General features: G+C 40.5%; 1 protein-coding gene across 4 annotated transcripts in view; it reads left to right on the top strand.

Moving 5' to 3' along the window:
* PTGIS (prostaglandin I2 synthase) overlaps window positions 1-17,315 on the top strand; it is a 552,295-nt gene that overhangs the window by 19,312 nt on the left and 515,668 nt on the right. For 2 of the 4 annotated variants that reach the window (XM_069651270.1, XM_069651271.1), the window contains exons 2-3: window positions 11,215-11,276; window positions 12,871-12,906. The exons of the other annotated variants lie outside the window; for them this stretch is intronic. The gene's annotated coding sequence lies outside the window, so the exon portion shown is untranslated. The remainder of the gene's footprint in view (window positions 1-11,214; window positions 11,277-12,870; window positions 12,907-17,315) is intronic. 4 annotated transcript variants of the gene reach the window in all.

Below are 17,315 nucleotides of genomic sequence, written 5' to 3' on the forward strand. Positions count from 1 at the left end.
GCACTGTCGTGGAAGGCGGTAAGTGACTTTTGGGGGAGATTAGTGGCAAGGCTGGAGGGGCATTACCGGCATGGCGCAAAGCTCGTGTCTGCGTACTCGTAATGGTACGCTATTAGCGCACTCCTACGAGGGCGGACACGTTAAGGGCGCCATGCCGGTAATTTGCAGATTTTACCGCACAACGTGTAATGAGACCCTTAGTATTGGGATATATGTGTTTTTATGGATGTTTTCATTTTGTACCCGATGTCTCACGTTGAATAAAGGTTTTCAACAACAACCTATCGTAAATGACCTGTAAGTTAAAATTGCTATTTTACATGTTTTATCTAGTTGCAAGCAAAATGAATTACGCTGTATAGACTGTATTCCGATTTGGAATCCCTGTGGGTGTTTTGTTTTAATATGCTTAATGACTGCTGTACTGATGTGTAGGGATTTTATGTAATGTCTATATTTAATGTACTGTGTGTTTTTATCACTCATGAATTGTTATTTAATTGCCTTAATGTACCTTTTGCTGGTGTGCGTATCAATTTTATGGTTTATACCGAATTAAACAATCTAACAATAGACAAAAGGCCAGATGTATATTTATCCGATGCAGTAGCTTAACCTGTTGTCACCTCTAGAGGGAGCTGCTGCCTTAGGATATACAGTGGTCCTACTGGTTAATGTAAACCTGCACTTTGGCCCGTGTACACAATCTTGTACACTAGTTATATTATAATATGACATGCAATTATCCTTGATGTTAACATCTTCATCTGGCATCCAAGAAATTATCTGTCATATAGGGGGTAATTCATGGATTATTTGCGCCAAACAATACGGGATTTGTGCGCCATTCTGCCCGCAAATCCCTGTTTAACAAATGGGGATTTGCGGGCAGAATGGCGCACAAATCCTGTTTTTTTCGGCGCAAATAATCCCACAATTACCCAGATAATGTCAATAATATTGCACACATTAAAATGTTGGATTTCTTTAGATTGCATGTTTTTGTTGCATATTTCATGATAAAATAACTAGTGTTTGTTCTTGCAAGATTTTCGAAAAAAACAGTAAGACATGCTCTGTTCAGTAGACCTATATGGGGGAAGGAATGCTATGGATTTAGCAATGGAATGTTGTTTTGGGGAGGGTGGTTAACCAGACCCTTTCAGGTATTATTCTCCATGGTGTCAGAGGGGTTTAAGTCAAAGCTTGCTGTATGCTCTTGTTCAGGCGCATCCAGTCTTGAGATATTCTTGCTCCTGGCATTTCATGTCCCCTCTGCGATGGTGGAGCTGTGGAGTTATTTGCGTAGGTTTGATACAGTCTTTCGCATCACTACTTTGTAGGTAATACAAGCTGTCTTGAAGGTTATACAGTCTTGGAGTGGGCGAGGTGACCAGTGAAGCTTCCTGAGGGTGGATGTGTTGTATTTACATTTATTTGTCCTGTGGTGCGATGCGCTGCATCGTGCAGGACCCCGTTCAGCAGATACCATCTGGGACATGTGGAAGAAGTGCATTGTGAAAGACCAGTTGGCAGAGCACCAGGGCCTAGACAATGCTTGTGAATTCTGAGGTTGGCATAGGTTCCTTGATTCAATTGAAGAGAACATTTACAGTGATTGGAAGTAGGGTGGCTTTTCTGACATAATCAAACCTGACATGCTTTAAAAAAAGTTCCAAATGCAGTTTGAGGAAAGGAGCAGCCTACCGGACTCAATTAGACATATCTACCAAACTCACAGATTTAAGGCTCATTAGCAGATAGCATGTCGGAACACAGCCGTTTAGAGATAACCCTTATTAAATGACAACATTGAATTGTCAGTTATCTGCAGTGGAGACATCCTGTAACTAGATTTTAAAGCTTCCAATCATTACCCACAAAGACATGAGTGCGCATCCTAACACAGAATAACTCCTACACAACAGATATTTGTTTTGGCAGATCTAAATGATTGTCAGGGTCTGTGGGAGCCCCTGGAGGAGAAACACTGTCACAAGGAAAGTATTCACTTGGACTAAGTAAAGAAGACTTTCTCTGCATTCCAAGCTCTAATCATAGAATTTACCAAAACACAAAATCTCCCTAAACCAGGAGATCTGTCCTAAGTGATAAATGTGTGGGAATCATGTTTCCATCCCAATTATGGGGACATTTCATTCAAAGGTATTTAAAGAATATGCTTGAGGGGGAATTTAGCCAAGAGATCAGCAGCCAGATAGACTGCCATGCCCTCCAGGATCTGTAAGCAAGTGGATCCCAATAATAAGGTACAGAGGATGTGTACAGTGTGCATACGTACAAACTTATTTTGAGGAAGAAACGCCTGTCCGAAGCCCATTACAAAATGATGGCTTCACTCCAATGTGGTGGTCTCAGCAACTGATAGAACCTGCAACAATAAATGGACATTGGGGTGAAGATGTGTTTCTAATATCTTCATGTTACAATCTGAAATGCTGGTATATGGTCCCCCCCTGTTAATGTTCTTGACTTTTTCACCTCTTTCTACTTCGGTCGCACGCTGTACCTCTTCTCCTCTGTCCTGCTGGTATACATCCCTCAGGTGTAGTTCTGAACTCCCTGATTTCTTTCCTTAGTGGTTTCAAGAGATTTGATATTCTGTCATATCACTTATAAAACTCCAAACAAATAATTAAATCAAATATATATTTTACCACAACTGGCTTAACCTCTTTTCCCCAACCCCACATCCCACGGATTGTCTCTTATTGGAGGATGGCAGTCGGCCCTGGGGACTGGACTCTTCCCACAGGGAACTCTCTTCTGCTTCTACGGATATCCTGCATGCTGCCAGGCACCTCCCTGTTCCGAGGCTTGGTGCCCCGCACCACACCCCCGCAGCAAGATAATCTGATGGCACAGCAACATCAATGATAAGCTCCATCTGAGCTCTCTAAGTGCTTATAAATACACCACTTTGGTGGACATCTATCGCTGGAACAGCTATCCATCCACACACATTAGAATGTGGCTTCGACCTACAACAAAATCCAGTCTAGCTGGACACATAAGGTTTTTAAGCCTACTTACACCAGACCTGCCTCAACATCTCTGCCATTTGGATATAGTGACAACCTACGACAAATGTGATCTAGCTGGACACATGATGAGTCTCTTTCACTTGCACACATCAATGACCTTCCTCATCACCCACCCACATGCCTGACCACGTAAGTTGTTTTCAGGAGCCCAGACAGACCACCTAATTCCTTTTCTTTGCCAAAATGCACACACACGTTGCAAACCACTATGAGAATTTCCCATACTCTGGACTGCGGTCCTCGAGGGTGTTCCACCACAAGCAAGTTGAGACTATAGTAATGTTGAAAGGCGCTATATAAATGAAGACTACAACTACAATATATAGACACCAAATGGAAGAACCCTAAATGAATCAGTGTTTCTCCAAACATACATCTCCAAAATCATTATTGGGTATTGCTGGCTAGACTGAAGAAGCACGCTGTTCAATAGCGTAGGTTAAGAATCTGGAATGAATGGACATGATGATGTGCACTGTAAGGAAGGCATGGTATCAACAGTAAGACAGACACAGGTCAAGGGTGTTTATTGAACTTCAAATGGGTTTTTAAAACGCCTATCTAATCCTAAATCTAAAAATGGGCGCAAGCTACAACCGTTAAATAACATAAGACAGTCCTAGTGTTGTCTTTTCAAAACAAATGGTCATATACAAATAAACCCATTGCCAAGCCTTAACTCTTCATACAAATAGTGTGGGAAACACTGTTATGCAAAAAAAAGTGTTCAAGAAATCATAAGTGAGGATATTCAAGCTGCAGGCTTCCCTTCCCCACATTTTCAGCCTGGGACAATGCAGCACACTTGAGTTTAGCACCATCTCTGGCTTCTCTAGCACGAGTGCAGTTCAAAACTTCAACATCATGTCCTTCTATGCCAAAGTCTCTTAGTCATTCAAAGCCACTTCTTTCACAGGGCCTTAAGCAACAAACAAACAAGAAAGGTCCTTTCCTTTTAGTATTTCTTTTTTTCTTCAAGATTGTAGTTATTAATTTAATATCTTATATAAACAATAAAAACAATACAATAATACAAATGTACAAAGTCATACTCATTCAGATACAAATTGGTAGACTAATCTTGAAAGGAATAACAAAGAAGGGCAGAAGGCAAAGAGCAAAATAATAGAAAGAGAAGGAAACAAATAAAAGTAAGAGAAAATCCAAAATCAAAAGAAAACAAGAATCCTAGCATGCGACTAATGATTAAGCACAAAGATCATTAAATGCCCCCCAAATCTTCTCACATTTGTCAAGCTGGTTCTTTGCATTAAAGGATATTGTCTCTCTCCTTGACCGAAGAGCCAGACTCTGCAACCAATCATCAATATTAGGGGAAGTGTCACTTTTCCAAAATATCAAAATTTGTTTCTAGGCAAGGAGGAGGGCTCTTTATGCACAGAACATTTTACTAGTAGACAGTCCAACACCTAGCAAACTTGAACCTAGCACACCAACAAGTGCATCTCTGGCTATAGCCAGACCCATAACTAGTTCCATTCTCTGAAAAACCCCATCCCAGAATAGCTGTATCTTACCATAGTAGGGCCCATCTCTCTTTTACAGTTCCAACATATGTCTACATTACATAACTTGCCCAATTTCATCTTTCGTAGTGACCAGTACAGATAATGGTTAATTCTTTGTTGTGTGTACCTCAAATCTAAAACCACTTTGTATTGAACTGGACATGCACAAATGCGGTACCACTCAATATCTGACAATGAGTAAATGAGATCCGAGTGCCAATTATCTGTACCACATTGTAATGGCAACTAGGACGCAGAAGGTGTAATTCATTTATACAAAGTAGATGCAGATAAAGGAATTGCCTTTGAAAGATGTAAAATCGTAGGTGAAGAGTGCAACATAGCATTCAATAGCGAAAAAAGCACAGCAAAAATTTCCCATAGCATTATATGACAAACTTCAGACTCTTTCAGCTTATATTTAAACCGCAGGAACTGAAAATCAACCATACTTTGGGCATCATAAACCTGTCCAATGTTCCAGATACCAGCTCTCTGACACGAAATCCACGACAAAACACGGTTATTCTGTTTTATGGCCTGATTCTTCCATAAGCTGGAGTCCCCACACAGCTAATATTTCTCACCCCTAATCTCATTACATTTATGCCATTCCTTCACAACATGCTTTACAAAAGGCGGAGTAGTACCAACAGGCAACCTTTTATCCATGAAGAAAAGATTATCCAGAGGGATGGGTGAAATGGATTCCTTCTCAATTTCAGTGCAACCTGCACAATGAATGTGACCAGACCAAAACCAATGGTGTAATGTCCTTAGAGTAAATGCAGAATGTTAACATTTTATGTCAGGGTAACCAAAGACACCCAACTTTACTGATTTCTGAAGGACATCTTTCGGGACACGTGCCCGGTTTTCTTCTCTCAGACAAACTTATCCAAGGACTTTTTGACCCATTTTCTAAAGATTTTTTGAAAGTGGTAGGGGAGCATGCTAAATACATACAAGAATCTTGGAAGGATGGACATCTTCACTACATTAACCCTACCCCATAGGGACAGTTTTAGCTTCTCCAATATACAGCAAAGGATACCCACTTCTGAAATTTTCAGGCAGATATGCGCAAGCAGAGACTCAACATCCCTTTTCAAATGGATACCCAAGTACCTAAGACCTGAAACGGCCCACATGTTCCTACCCACATCAAACAACCCCCTATGGCATGATATGGAAACCGGATAAATCAAGGTCTTTGAAATATTAACTTTATAATTAGAGAATTTACCAAATCCCTGCAAAGTTGATAGAAGCTCTGGGTATGATTGCTCTGGGCTCGAGATCAGGAACAAGAGGTCACCTGCATACAAAAAAACTTTGGACACATACTCCCCAAATGGAATACCCATTATATTTGGATGACTCCTAATCATAATGGCGAGAGGTTCAATGACTAAATCAAACAATAGCGGGGATAAAGGGCAACCCTGCCTAGTACCTTTCAGGATCTGAAAATACTCAAAGCGACTCCTATTGACAGCTACAGTTGTCTTTGCATGCCTATGTAAGGCTCTAAATAATCTAAGAAAAAACAGCCCACAATTTATTTTAAGTTTTAAGCAAAATCTGACGCAGAAAAACCCTGCCTCCTCTGTCAAAAGCCTTCTCTGCGTCTATACTTATTGCTGCATACGCCTCCGCAGTGTGTCTTTTTAGATAAATTACATCAAGCAACTCCCGCAAGTTATCACTACTACGACTACCACAAACAAAGCCAGCTTGATTCTTATGAACTAACTTTGGAAGCAGGCCGTTTAATCTCCTAGCGGTAATTTTCACATAACGACGGATTCTTACCTTTTTTAGGAATAACCTTTATTAAAACGGTCTGCATTGATTCAGCGACTGGCTCTCTATCCAAAATTTCTGCATACAATTTAACAAGGAAAGGTGATAGAATCTCATTAAAGGTTTTGTAGAACTCTATTGGAAAGCCATCCAGGCCAGGGCATTTACTGCTTGCCGATGTATTGATAGAGTGTACAATTTCCTCAATTGTAATAGGTGCATCTAAACCCAATCTATCTTCGTCATTCAGGCTCAGCGTTTCTAATCTATCGAGGAAAGTATCAATTTCCATCTAGCAAACCGTTTCATCATTACAGTACAAAGAGGCATAATATTGCCTGAATTCCTCGCAAATGTCTACATTCTTCCTTTTCAACGATCCTCCTTTATATACAATAAAAAGAACTTGCCTATTACTCTCCTTTTGCTGAATGCAGCTTGCTAGCAAGGCCTCTGACTTTTCACCTCTTTCCCGGGACGCTTGCCTGGAATAGAATAACTGTATCTCCGCTTTATGATGAGTTCACAATCTAAGGCCTGTTTTGCATGTGTCAAAGCCAGTAGATTTTCCCTACTGTGACAGTCACAATAGTGTTCCTCACAAGCCTTGCAGTCATCCTCCAATCTAACTCTAACCTTTTCTCGCAAATGTTTCCGATTGGACGCAAAGCTGCTAATTTTTCAATGCAGTGTTGCCTTTAATGCATCCCAAATCACTGATCCAGAGTTCACAGAGTGTAAATTATCCTTCATGAATAAAGATATTTCCGCTTCTATATGTTTGATAAAGTCTGCATCTGTAAGCAATTGTACATTTTGACGCCACTGCTTCTTAGACATGAAGCCACAAGCAGATTCATCCAATGACTGTCATGCACAATAGGTCAGTTACACACTCATACAACACCTTGCATAACACTCCGACACAAAGGACTGTCAGGCTCCCCGGGTCACAGTCAAACCCTCAAGTTGTCCCATCACCTAGGGTGCAGGGGAGTCGCCATCACCGATGGTTTCAGGTCACACGCAGAGGACGGCGTTGTTTGTTTCCTCGTCTCCAATGGCAACTGTCATGGAGATTGCGATCGGGCTGGAACAGCCGATCACGATTGCTTCCTGGTTTCACATCGACTTCCCGATCACGTGCACGAAGTCCCGCTCACGTGATCAGGAGGCGGCTCACATAAAAGCCGGGAGCTTTGAATCACTCGCCGCTTCACAGCTGTTTCACAACACTGTTCTGCGTTCTTGACTCTTGTTTTTGGCCACATCGGATTTCGACTTCAGGCTTACACATCACGGATTTGGTTAACTCTTGCTCCTTGGATACGGTTGCTGGAACTTTGCACGGATACTGGTACTTTGGACCTTTGGCTTACACATAACGGACTGCTTTGGATTTTCCCTATCTGCTCACTTACTACAACCTGGATTTTGACCCTTGGATTGCTTACGACCTTACTTCCGTTCTTTCTTGGAAACCATTACGTGCACCTTAAGGGTTACGGGTGGTCAGCCCGTACCTGCCTCCAGGTACTTGACTGTTTGAATCGTTGGCGCTCCCTTGCACCAAAACCTCAGGCTTCCACTGAACATAGGTAAGAGAGTATCATTTATTTGCATTTAACTAAAGCACTGTCTTTGCCTGTATTAACCCCGACTTCCTTCCAACAGCCTCTGGGGCCCTCGGCGCCATCTGATTCAGTGAACCATCAACCACCTGTGGCCTCAAAGCTCGCACAGGGAGTGTTTATCTTTCTCTCCCTGTGGGTGATTTGTGGACAGAGGCTCAATACTCTTCACTTCGTGCCAAGTCACGACAATGACAACATAATTGGGGCGTGGTCAGAGATTACAACCTCTCCAAATGAAGCATTACAAACATACCCACATAAGCTCCTACTGACAAGGAAAAAAATCAATGCGCGAAGACGTACCATGTGCCAACGAATGAAAGGTCTATCTTATGCCATCTTCATTCAGAATTAAGATTCCGCCAAATATCATGTAAATCTCATTTATCTGATAACCCTCGGAGGCCCCTCCTTGCTTTCAATTCAATATAGGAATTAGTTTGAGTTGTCTTATCTTTTTTCACATTAATTATAGTATTGAAGTCTCCTCCAACAATAATATCTGCACAACGCAATTGGTCTAATATTTCATCCAGTGTTTCAAAAAAACATCTTGATTGACATTGGGTGCATAAACATTCAAAATTGTCATGAATTTGTTCTCAACACGTAATTTAAGCGCAACATATCTCCCCTCTGAATCCACACATACACTATCAGTTCTATACCTCAGACCTTTCCTAAAGAAGACAGCCACTCCAGGAGAATTACTTGCAAAGTAAGAAAACTCATTTGTACATGACCCATTTTATGCATATCCCACTTGATCTCCTCTCAAATAAGTCTCCTGCAAAAATACTATAACCGGCCTTCTCCTACCTATCATTGATAATATTTCCCTCCACCTAATAGAATTATTAATGCCTTTAACATGCCAGCTTAGAAATGTTATATTTGCAGACATAATCTCAAGTGAAACAAAATGACATTGCCGAGTAGTCCACACTCATTGGCAATCCCCTTCAACATTGAGTGAATGTTTTCTCTTGATTTCTCCAATCCCAACCATCTCCTACTACTTTCCTCCATACCCCTATTCTTCTCTCTCCTTTTCTCCATTATTGCCAAATAGTGATATTTAATAGCGTTGCACCCAAGGATCTTCACAATCTAATTGTATTTCAGGAAAACAAATTAAATCATAAATGTTTTAACTTGAAACAAAAAGCAGATAGAATAAAAGTGAAGAAATAAACCAAAAAAACAAAAAGAGCACAACATAGAGCATATGCATCAATACATTCAACATTATAAACAGAATAAAGCTTGTATATTTGCTCAGTATGAAACATAACTAGAACTAACATATATACAGCAATGAGACAGAAACTACTCCACAACCAAATATAAATGACAGTCTCAGATAATCTGACAGACTAAAACCATATAAATGAATCCTAATATTTTGCGCAGCTTTATATAAAAAAATCATTATAAAATAGCACATCCTATGTTCAATTTGAATAAGGAACATTTAATAGAACACAATTCTCAAGCAATGTATTTGTTCATATCCACCCACATACCTACAACTTATACATATCCACATACCCACACAATTTATCTATTTCCTCAAGCCCACATCCAACTACCAATCTTCCAGGTGACAACCATTTTAAATATTATGGAAACCCAGCAACCCTGCATACTACTCTTACACAACAGACAAGCAGTATTATTCAAAGAATTTCGCCCTCTTCCCAGAGATATTATAACTATACAAATAGTACCCATTCCTGAAAAGAATATTTAATACATGACCTCCCTTTTTTAGCAAGCTCTTAACTCTCATAAAATATTAGGAAAACATAACAACTCTTAACTATTAGCAACATATTCACAGCACAGGCTATATAGCGCAAGCTGTCAACACAGTACAACAAATTCTAGAACTGGCAGTTGCAGCAATGGCAGCTTGAGATCTTTGCTCCTGCCCACACAGCATTGCTAATATATATAATATGGCAGATCCTATTCAAATGACAGATGCTCCTTCCTCGAGGAGATCAAGATTTGGGAGTGAAGATGAAGAGATTCCTGCTGTTGCTCCAAATGGAGACTCCCAGCCATCGAAGAGAGTTAGAGATGAACATGAACGGAGCCTGATTGGAAGCAGGCCTGAAGGCCAGTCTGCTGAAGACTTTCTAACTGAAATCATGGATGGAGTTGTGCTGTCTATTGGGAAGATTAAACAGACTGTGTTGAAAATGAAAAAAAAAGATCAATCCTTGGTAAAGAACCGCACTGAAAAGCTGGAGACCAGGGATCTGGATCTGAAGACATATTGCTGGCCTTGGAGACAAGAGTATCAACCCTATCAGGACTAGTGGAAACAGCTAACAAAAGAATCTCTGAGCAAGAAAATTATAGTATAAGATCTGATCTGAGGATTACTGGTTTTCCTGAGGGTGTGGAAAATGGTTGTCCTATGGATTTTCTACAAAAGGTACTACCAAAGCTGTTGGATCTAACACCAGGAAGTTTTTGGGAAATGGAGCGTTCACACTGTACACTTGCCCCATAGGCTGGAGTTGGTCCACCCCATGTGCCTTTCTGGTGAAGTTTTTCAGGTATCCTGTGAAAGAAATGTTATTGAAACGATCCAGGGAATTAGGTGTACTTAAATGGGGTGAAGAGTGCACTATTATGTTATATAATGACTTCAGTAAGGAGATAGTGGCACAAAGAAAACTATTTTTAGAGGCTAAAAAGCTTGCAAGAAATAAAAAAGTGCCCTAATATATGGTTTACACAACTATCAATGTGGATGGGATTGTGCACTCCTTTTCAGATCATCTGAAAGCAATTTCTTTTTTTAAAGATTTGGACTCTAATCCGGGTAAACTGTCAAGTAATAGTAAAAAAAAAATATTGAGAAGAAATTATTTGACATATGTCCAGAGAAAACGTACTTTTAGTATTTCACAAGTTTCTTAGGATTTTCACTGTTCACGTTGGATCCCCCTCTGCCGGGCTCAGATCCACTTTGACACAAACTTGATTTAACACAAAGCTTTCAAATGATCTCCCTCTGTCGGGCTTGGACCAACTCTCTCTATTTTGCCATAAACTTTCTTTACTGTATCAACATCAAAAACCTTCCATTTGGTATAGGATTTTGCTTGATCCGTCACAGGACCACTTTGATTCACAATTCTTTGCCTTTCTTTCACCTCTCAGCTGGATACCATACAAAGACCTTTGAATGAGCACACACGTGGTGCCGGATCACTCTGTGAAAGGTATTGTATCTTGGTTTCAAAGCTCAATCACTCATCTGCAGCTCAGCTTTACTCACGCATCTTAACACACACATTTTTAACAATGTTCATTCCGGGGCTCGCCATATAATGGTGCCACTTGCAACCTTGGATTCAATAAAGACCGATGTTCTATCAGAATCACCAACTCACTGGCTGTGTTGATTTCCCTGTGATGTTGCTTTTTTTCTTGGAGCCAAGGACAGTACCACGGCAGCTGCAGATTCTCCCCTTCTTGATTATGTACACGGGAGAGCCCCCGGGTACCTTCGACACACAGTGCAGGATTCTTCAGCTTTGCTGCCTGGTCTTATGTTTTCAGTTCTCGAGGTTTCATGAAAGTAACAGTTCCTTGTTGAAAAGGTCAAGGGAACTTCCCTCCTTGCGACTCCCTTCTGTTTCACCATCTTTCTCCTCTCATTAAACTGCCATCTTGGAACTGCTGTTTCCTCATGTGCTTTGCATCGCTCAGAGTGTGCTGTCATGGTCTGCCTTTTATCTGTATGGGGAAGTGTAATGGAAGTCAGGTGTGTTTGATGATCAGTAATTGCCTGACCTTGCCTGACCATTGTATGGAGACACATCATGTACGCGGCTCAGTTTTTAGTCTGTTTTTCCTTTAGAGCGGGTTGTCCGTGAGAAAATGTTTGTGTTGTTAAAGAGGGGTGGGGTAAAGTTCCTACATATCCTGCTTGGTAGAATGGGGAAAAGGTGTTATGAGGAAGGGGGATACCGCATTTCGACATCCGGTATCCGACTCGAACCCCCGAAGACCCGTCATCCAGGGGATCTTTCTGTAGCTTTCCAGGGTCCAGTGGGTGACACACCTTCTGGTTTCTCACAGCACCCTTGTCACATACTGGAAAAACACTGAAGAAGCACACATTCAGGATGCAAGTTCTATTATTTAGGAATACTCTGTCTTCTGCTTATCAATCAGGATGGAAGTTCATTAACACTATTACTTCCTACCCCCATGCGACATAACCATCCTGCTTTCAATCACAGAATTGACTTCCCCAAACAGATGTTTAAGCTGAATTTCTGTCCAGGTATTTAAGCCACACCAGTGTATTTTTAAATCACGAGACCTCAGCAAATGTTGTTTTTAATGATAGCATCCGTTTGCCTATGACACTTTTAGACAATAATGGGCCTCATTACGAGTTTGCCGGTCAGGATACAACGGTACCCGTAAGGTTTCCGGTACCGTTGTATCCGGACCAGCAAACTCATAGTTGTGCCGCTGGTGCCTTTCATTCCGCCAGGTCTGACCTGGCAGAATGAAAGACAACCGTGAGCACAGCAAGCCTGTAGCACTGGGATGCTAATGAACCGTGCCGGTGCTACAGGCATCCACATTCCCATTGAGCCCTATAAGTCTCAATGGGAATGGGGATATACCGGCTCTGTTACCCGCGAAAAGGCAATTAGCGGCAAGGCTACCTCCAGCCTCGTAATGTGGCCCATTATGAGCCTTTCAATTCCACGATGACCCCGTTGCACCCAAATTACTCTACATCAGATGGTCTTTGAATGATTTGTTTGCTTAGAAAATAAACTATCTTTCTTACAGTTTTCAGAACAGATGCAGTCTTTCGTTGTGAAAAAGGTAATTTATCTATCATTGCTCTCCAAATTCAATAGACACTTGATTTTGAATGTACATACTATAAGACCTGTACTTGGAGATACGTTATTTTACCTTTCAGTATACATATATTGTACACTTAACTTATGAATACAATTTTGTGTTTTAAGCTCTTTTGATGCAGTTTATATTCTGTGGCAAAAACTCCCTGCAATAGCCTTGTTGACTGTGCAGTGCTTCATAATTCTGGGTTTCAATTGGATCTTAATCTAACAATACTTTCAGTCCATAGCTGACAGGCACTGCATGCCACAGACACCACAATAGGCAAATCAGAACTTAATGTGGGCTCACGTCTGTTGACTCCTGAGACACAGCTGCCTATACCCTACTCAACTTAGGTTTTATGGTCAACATCAGGGGTCTGCAAACTTTGGCTCTCCAGTTGTTTTCGACTACACCTCCCATTATCCCTAGCCATAATAGTTGATGGTGATGAATCATGGGAGTTGGTAGTCCAAAACATCCGAAAAGTAAAATGTTGTAGACCCCTGGTCCATATGGTCTAATTCCCATAAAAGTCCTATGTTTTGGATCAAGAAATGGATTAAAAACCATTTAGGTGAATTATTCTTCACACGAAGCAAGCCAGCAGAGTAATACATTTTAAGTCAGAGAATGCCCAACCATCCAACTTCAATGGAAGTTCACGGAATATTGTTCCCTACACAACTTGTTTTGCTTCCAGATTAAGTTGTTTATACTAGGATCTGTTCTTTTAAAATACTCTGCAGGTATGTATAAGGTTAGTGTGTGGAATAAGTATAGGCCTTTTGGGATGATATAATAGTATTAATTCAATCACCCAGTAAGTAAGAATGGACGATGGTCCCATTTATTAAATAAACAATATGTCCCGAGTCGAGTGGCCCCGGGGCATTACAGAGTTGGTAATGCACCCATCGTGAGGGGCATATTGCTATTAGTACATCTAAATTTCAATGTTTTTTATGTACAGTCTATCAAACTAATAGCATTTTCGATGTGTGCCATGGTACCCTAGCCTAATGTAAACCCAGTGTGATGCAAGATGTTTGACAATATTGCCAGAAGTGGTTATTAAATAATTTAGCATACACTTGGTATTGACATCAAGTAACAAAATAGTAGGAAAAGGAAGTTAATTAATCAGTGTATTTATCATTTTAAGAAACATTGGGCCTCATTACAAGGTTGCTGGTCCGGTAACAACGGTACAGGTATGCTTGCCAGTACCGTTGTTACCGGAACGGCAAACTATGAGGTCTGCTCGTGGGTGCCCGTGAGCCCGGCAGGTCCGACCTACATGGTGCGCCGGCACCATTATTAACGGTGCGGGCACTACCGACCTCCCCATTCCCAATGAGTCCTGTAGGACTCAAATGGGAACGGGGAGTAATTTTTACCGGCACCCGGCGAAGGGGAATTACCAGGTCCGGTGGGGACCGGAATGCACTGGTACATCCCCATTGCCGGTTGCTGGTAAAAAACGGACTCTGGAGGCAGCCGTGCCAGTATTTACCGCACGGCTACCGCCACCCTTGTAATGAGGTCCATTATCTTATTGGTATACATATGGGAATCAGGTTTTGAGAACCCATATTTGCTCTGAGGGAATCTAAAAAACTGGTACAACATCACACAGAACTTAAAACAGAGTGACTAGGATGCCCCCTCAACTGCCATCTTTGCCTTGCAAAGATATTTTACAATAGTGTTTACCCACTTCCAAGTTAGAAGAGAAGGAGATATTAGTCCCACTACATGGGATTGTGGCACTGAGACGAATTAGCATTTTATTATAGCACTTGGTCCATAAAGTAAACATTTCAGGGAGTTTTATCTCCTATGTCATAATGAAACACCATATATATTCTAAATGAAAACATGTTGTTAAAGGGACGTCATGGTTGAAGTTGCTAGAAAAATACTATGAAGTTCAGTGAAATAACTTTGTTAAAGGCATGTTATGGTTAAGTTACAACAATAAAAACCTATGAAATTTAGTTATGATAAGCTTTAAACTATAACTGCCACCACTTCCATGCACTATTAAGACTAACATCCAGGACATCAAAGACGACATTGCAAATTACATAATTGATGGCATTACTGATAACATCACATATGATATTACAACTGTGAAACAATGCAATATTTCTGTTAACCAGAATGTCCCTTTAACAAAGTTATTTCACTGAATTTCATAGGTTTTTGTTATTGCAACCTAATCATAATGTCCCTTTAACAAAATGTTTTCACTGAATTTCAATGTTTTTTATAAGTGCAAATGTTTCATGATGTTCCAGCACTGTATATGAATTATTAACAATTCCTCTTTTAACATATATGAAAGGACTATAAACCTCCTATAACAAACATATTTTTTGCAGCATATAGTGATGTGTGTCATTTTTCATTGCCTAGGGCATGAGGCTCGACCATGACCACAGCCCCAAAAAACACTCTGGTTATACACTGCACCTAACCTGCATCCAGGTACATTGTCCACTATACCTCCATAATGTGAACAATGGCCAGTGTTAATAGCTTTCAGCCATGGCCAGCTTCCACAATCCATGGGACATGGGCTTTGGCCATGCTGCCCACTCCAATAAGCAAAGCAGAGTAGACATTTGCCTTTGCCGGGGGCCAGGCCTACTGCTCAGGCACCAAAGTTATATCACTATGTTTGTGCCTACAATTTGACCCTTTGAAAAAAAAAATAAAGGACAGATTTGCAAAACATTTGCTTTCAAGTCCTTGCTGATGCTCCTCATGCAAGTTTCCTGAAAACCCGTCCAGCACTTTGGGCTGTAGCTGCAAGCAGAGTTTGTTTTTCTGATTCAAGTCTATCCTGATTTTGAGAATTTTACCACATAGCTTGTCCATGGTGGCCATGTCCACTTTAACCCCATTGATGGTCCCTGGTTGCCATGGCCAGTGGCCTGATTGCTTGAGGCATGGCCAAACAATCTTTCCTCCATACCCCTATTCTTCTCTCTCCTTTTCTCCATTATTGCCAAATAGTGATATTTAATAGCGTTGCACCCAAGGATCTTCACAATCTAATTGTATTTCAGGAAAACAAATTAAATCATAAATGTTTTAACTTGAAACAAAAAGCAGATAGAATAAAAGTGAAGAAATAAACCAAAAAAACAAAAAGAGCACAACATAGAGCATATGCATCAATACATTCAACATTATAAACATAATAAAGCTTGTATATTTGCTCAGTATGAAACATAACTAGAACTAACATATATACAGCAATGAGACAGAAACTACTCCACAACCAAATATAAATGACAGTCTCAGATAATCTGACAGACTAAAACCATATAAATGAATCCTAATATTTTGCGCAGCTTTATATAATAAAATCATTATAAAATAGCACATCCTATGTTCAATTTGAATAAGGAACATTTAATAGAACACAATTCTCAAGCAATGTATTTGTTCATATCCACCCACATACCTACAACTTATACATATCCACATACCCACACAATTTATCTATTTCCTCAAGCCCACATCCAACTACCAATCTTCCAGGTGACAACCATTTTAAATATTATGGAAACCCAGCAACCCTGCATACTACTCTTACACAACAGACAAGCAGTATTATTCAAAGAATTTCGCCCTCTTCCCAGAGATATTATAACTATACAAATAGTACCCATTCCTGAAAAGAATATTTAATACATGACCTCCCTTTTTTAGCAAGCTCTTAACTCTCATAAAATATTAGGAAAACATAACAACTCTTAACTATTAGCAACATATTCACAGCACAGGCTATATAGCGCAAGCTGTCAACACAGTACAACAAATTCTAGAACTGGCAGTTGCAGCAATGGCAGCTTGAGATCTTTGCTCCTGCCCACACAGCATTGCTAATATATATAATATGGCAGATCCTATTCAAATGACAGATGCTCCTTCCTCGAGGAGATCAAGATTTGGGAGTGAAGATGAAGAGATTCCTGCTGTTGCTCCAAATGGAGACTCCCAGCCATCGAAGAGAGTTAGAGATGAACATGAACGGAGCCTGATTGGAAGCAGGCCTGAAGGCCAGTCTGCTGAAGACTTTCTAACTGAAATCATGGATGGAGTTGTGCTGTCTATTGGGAAGATTAAACAGACCGTGTTGGAAATGAAAAAAAAAAGATCAATCCTTGGTAAAGAACCGCACTGAAAAGCTGGAGACCAGGGATCTGGATCTGAAGACATATTGCTGGCCTTGGAGACAAGAGTATCAACCCTATCAGGACTTGTGGAAACAGCTAACAAAAGAATCTCTGAGCAAGAAAATTATAGTATAAGATCTGATCTGAGGATTACTGGTTTTCCTGAGGGTGTGGAAAATGGTTGTCCTATGG

This window comes from Ambystoma mexicanum, chromosome 3p (genome assembly GCF_040938575.1).
Source record: "Ambystoma mexicanum isolate Mex_15411 chromosome 3p, UKY_AmexF1_1, whole genome shotgun sequence".
Lineage (NCBI taxonomy): Eukaryota > Metazoa > Chordata > Amphibia > Caudata > Ambystomatidae > Ambystoma > Ambystoma mexicanum.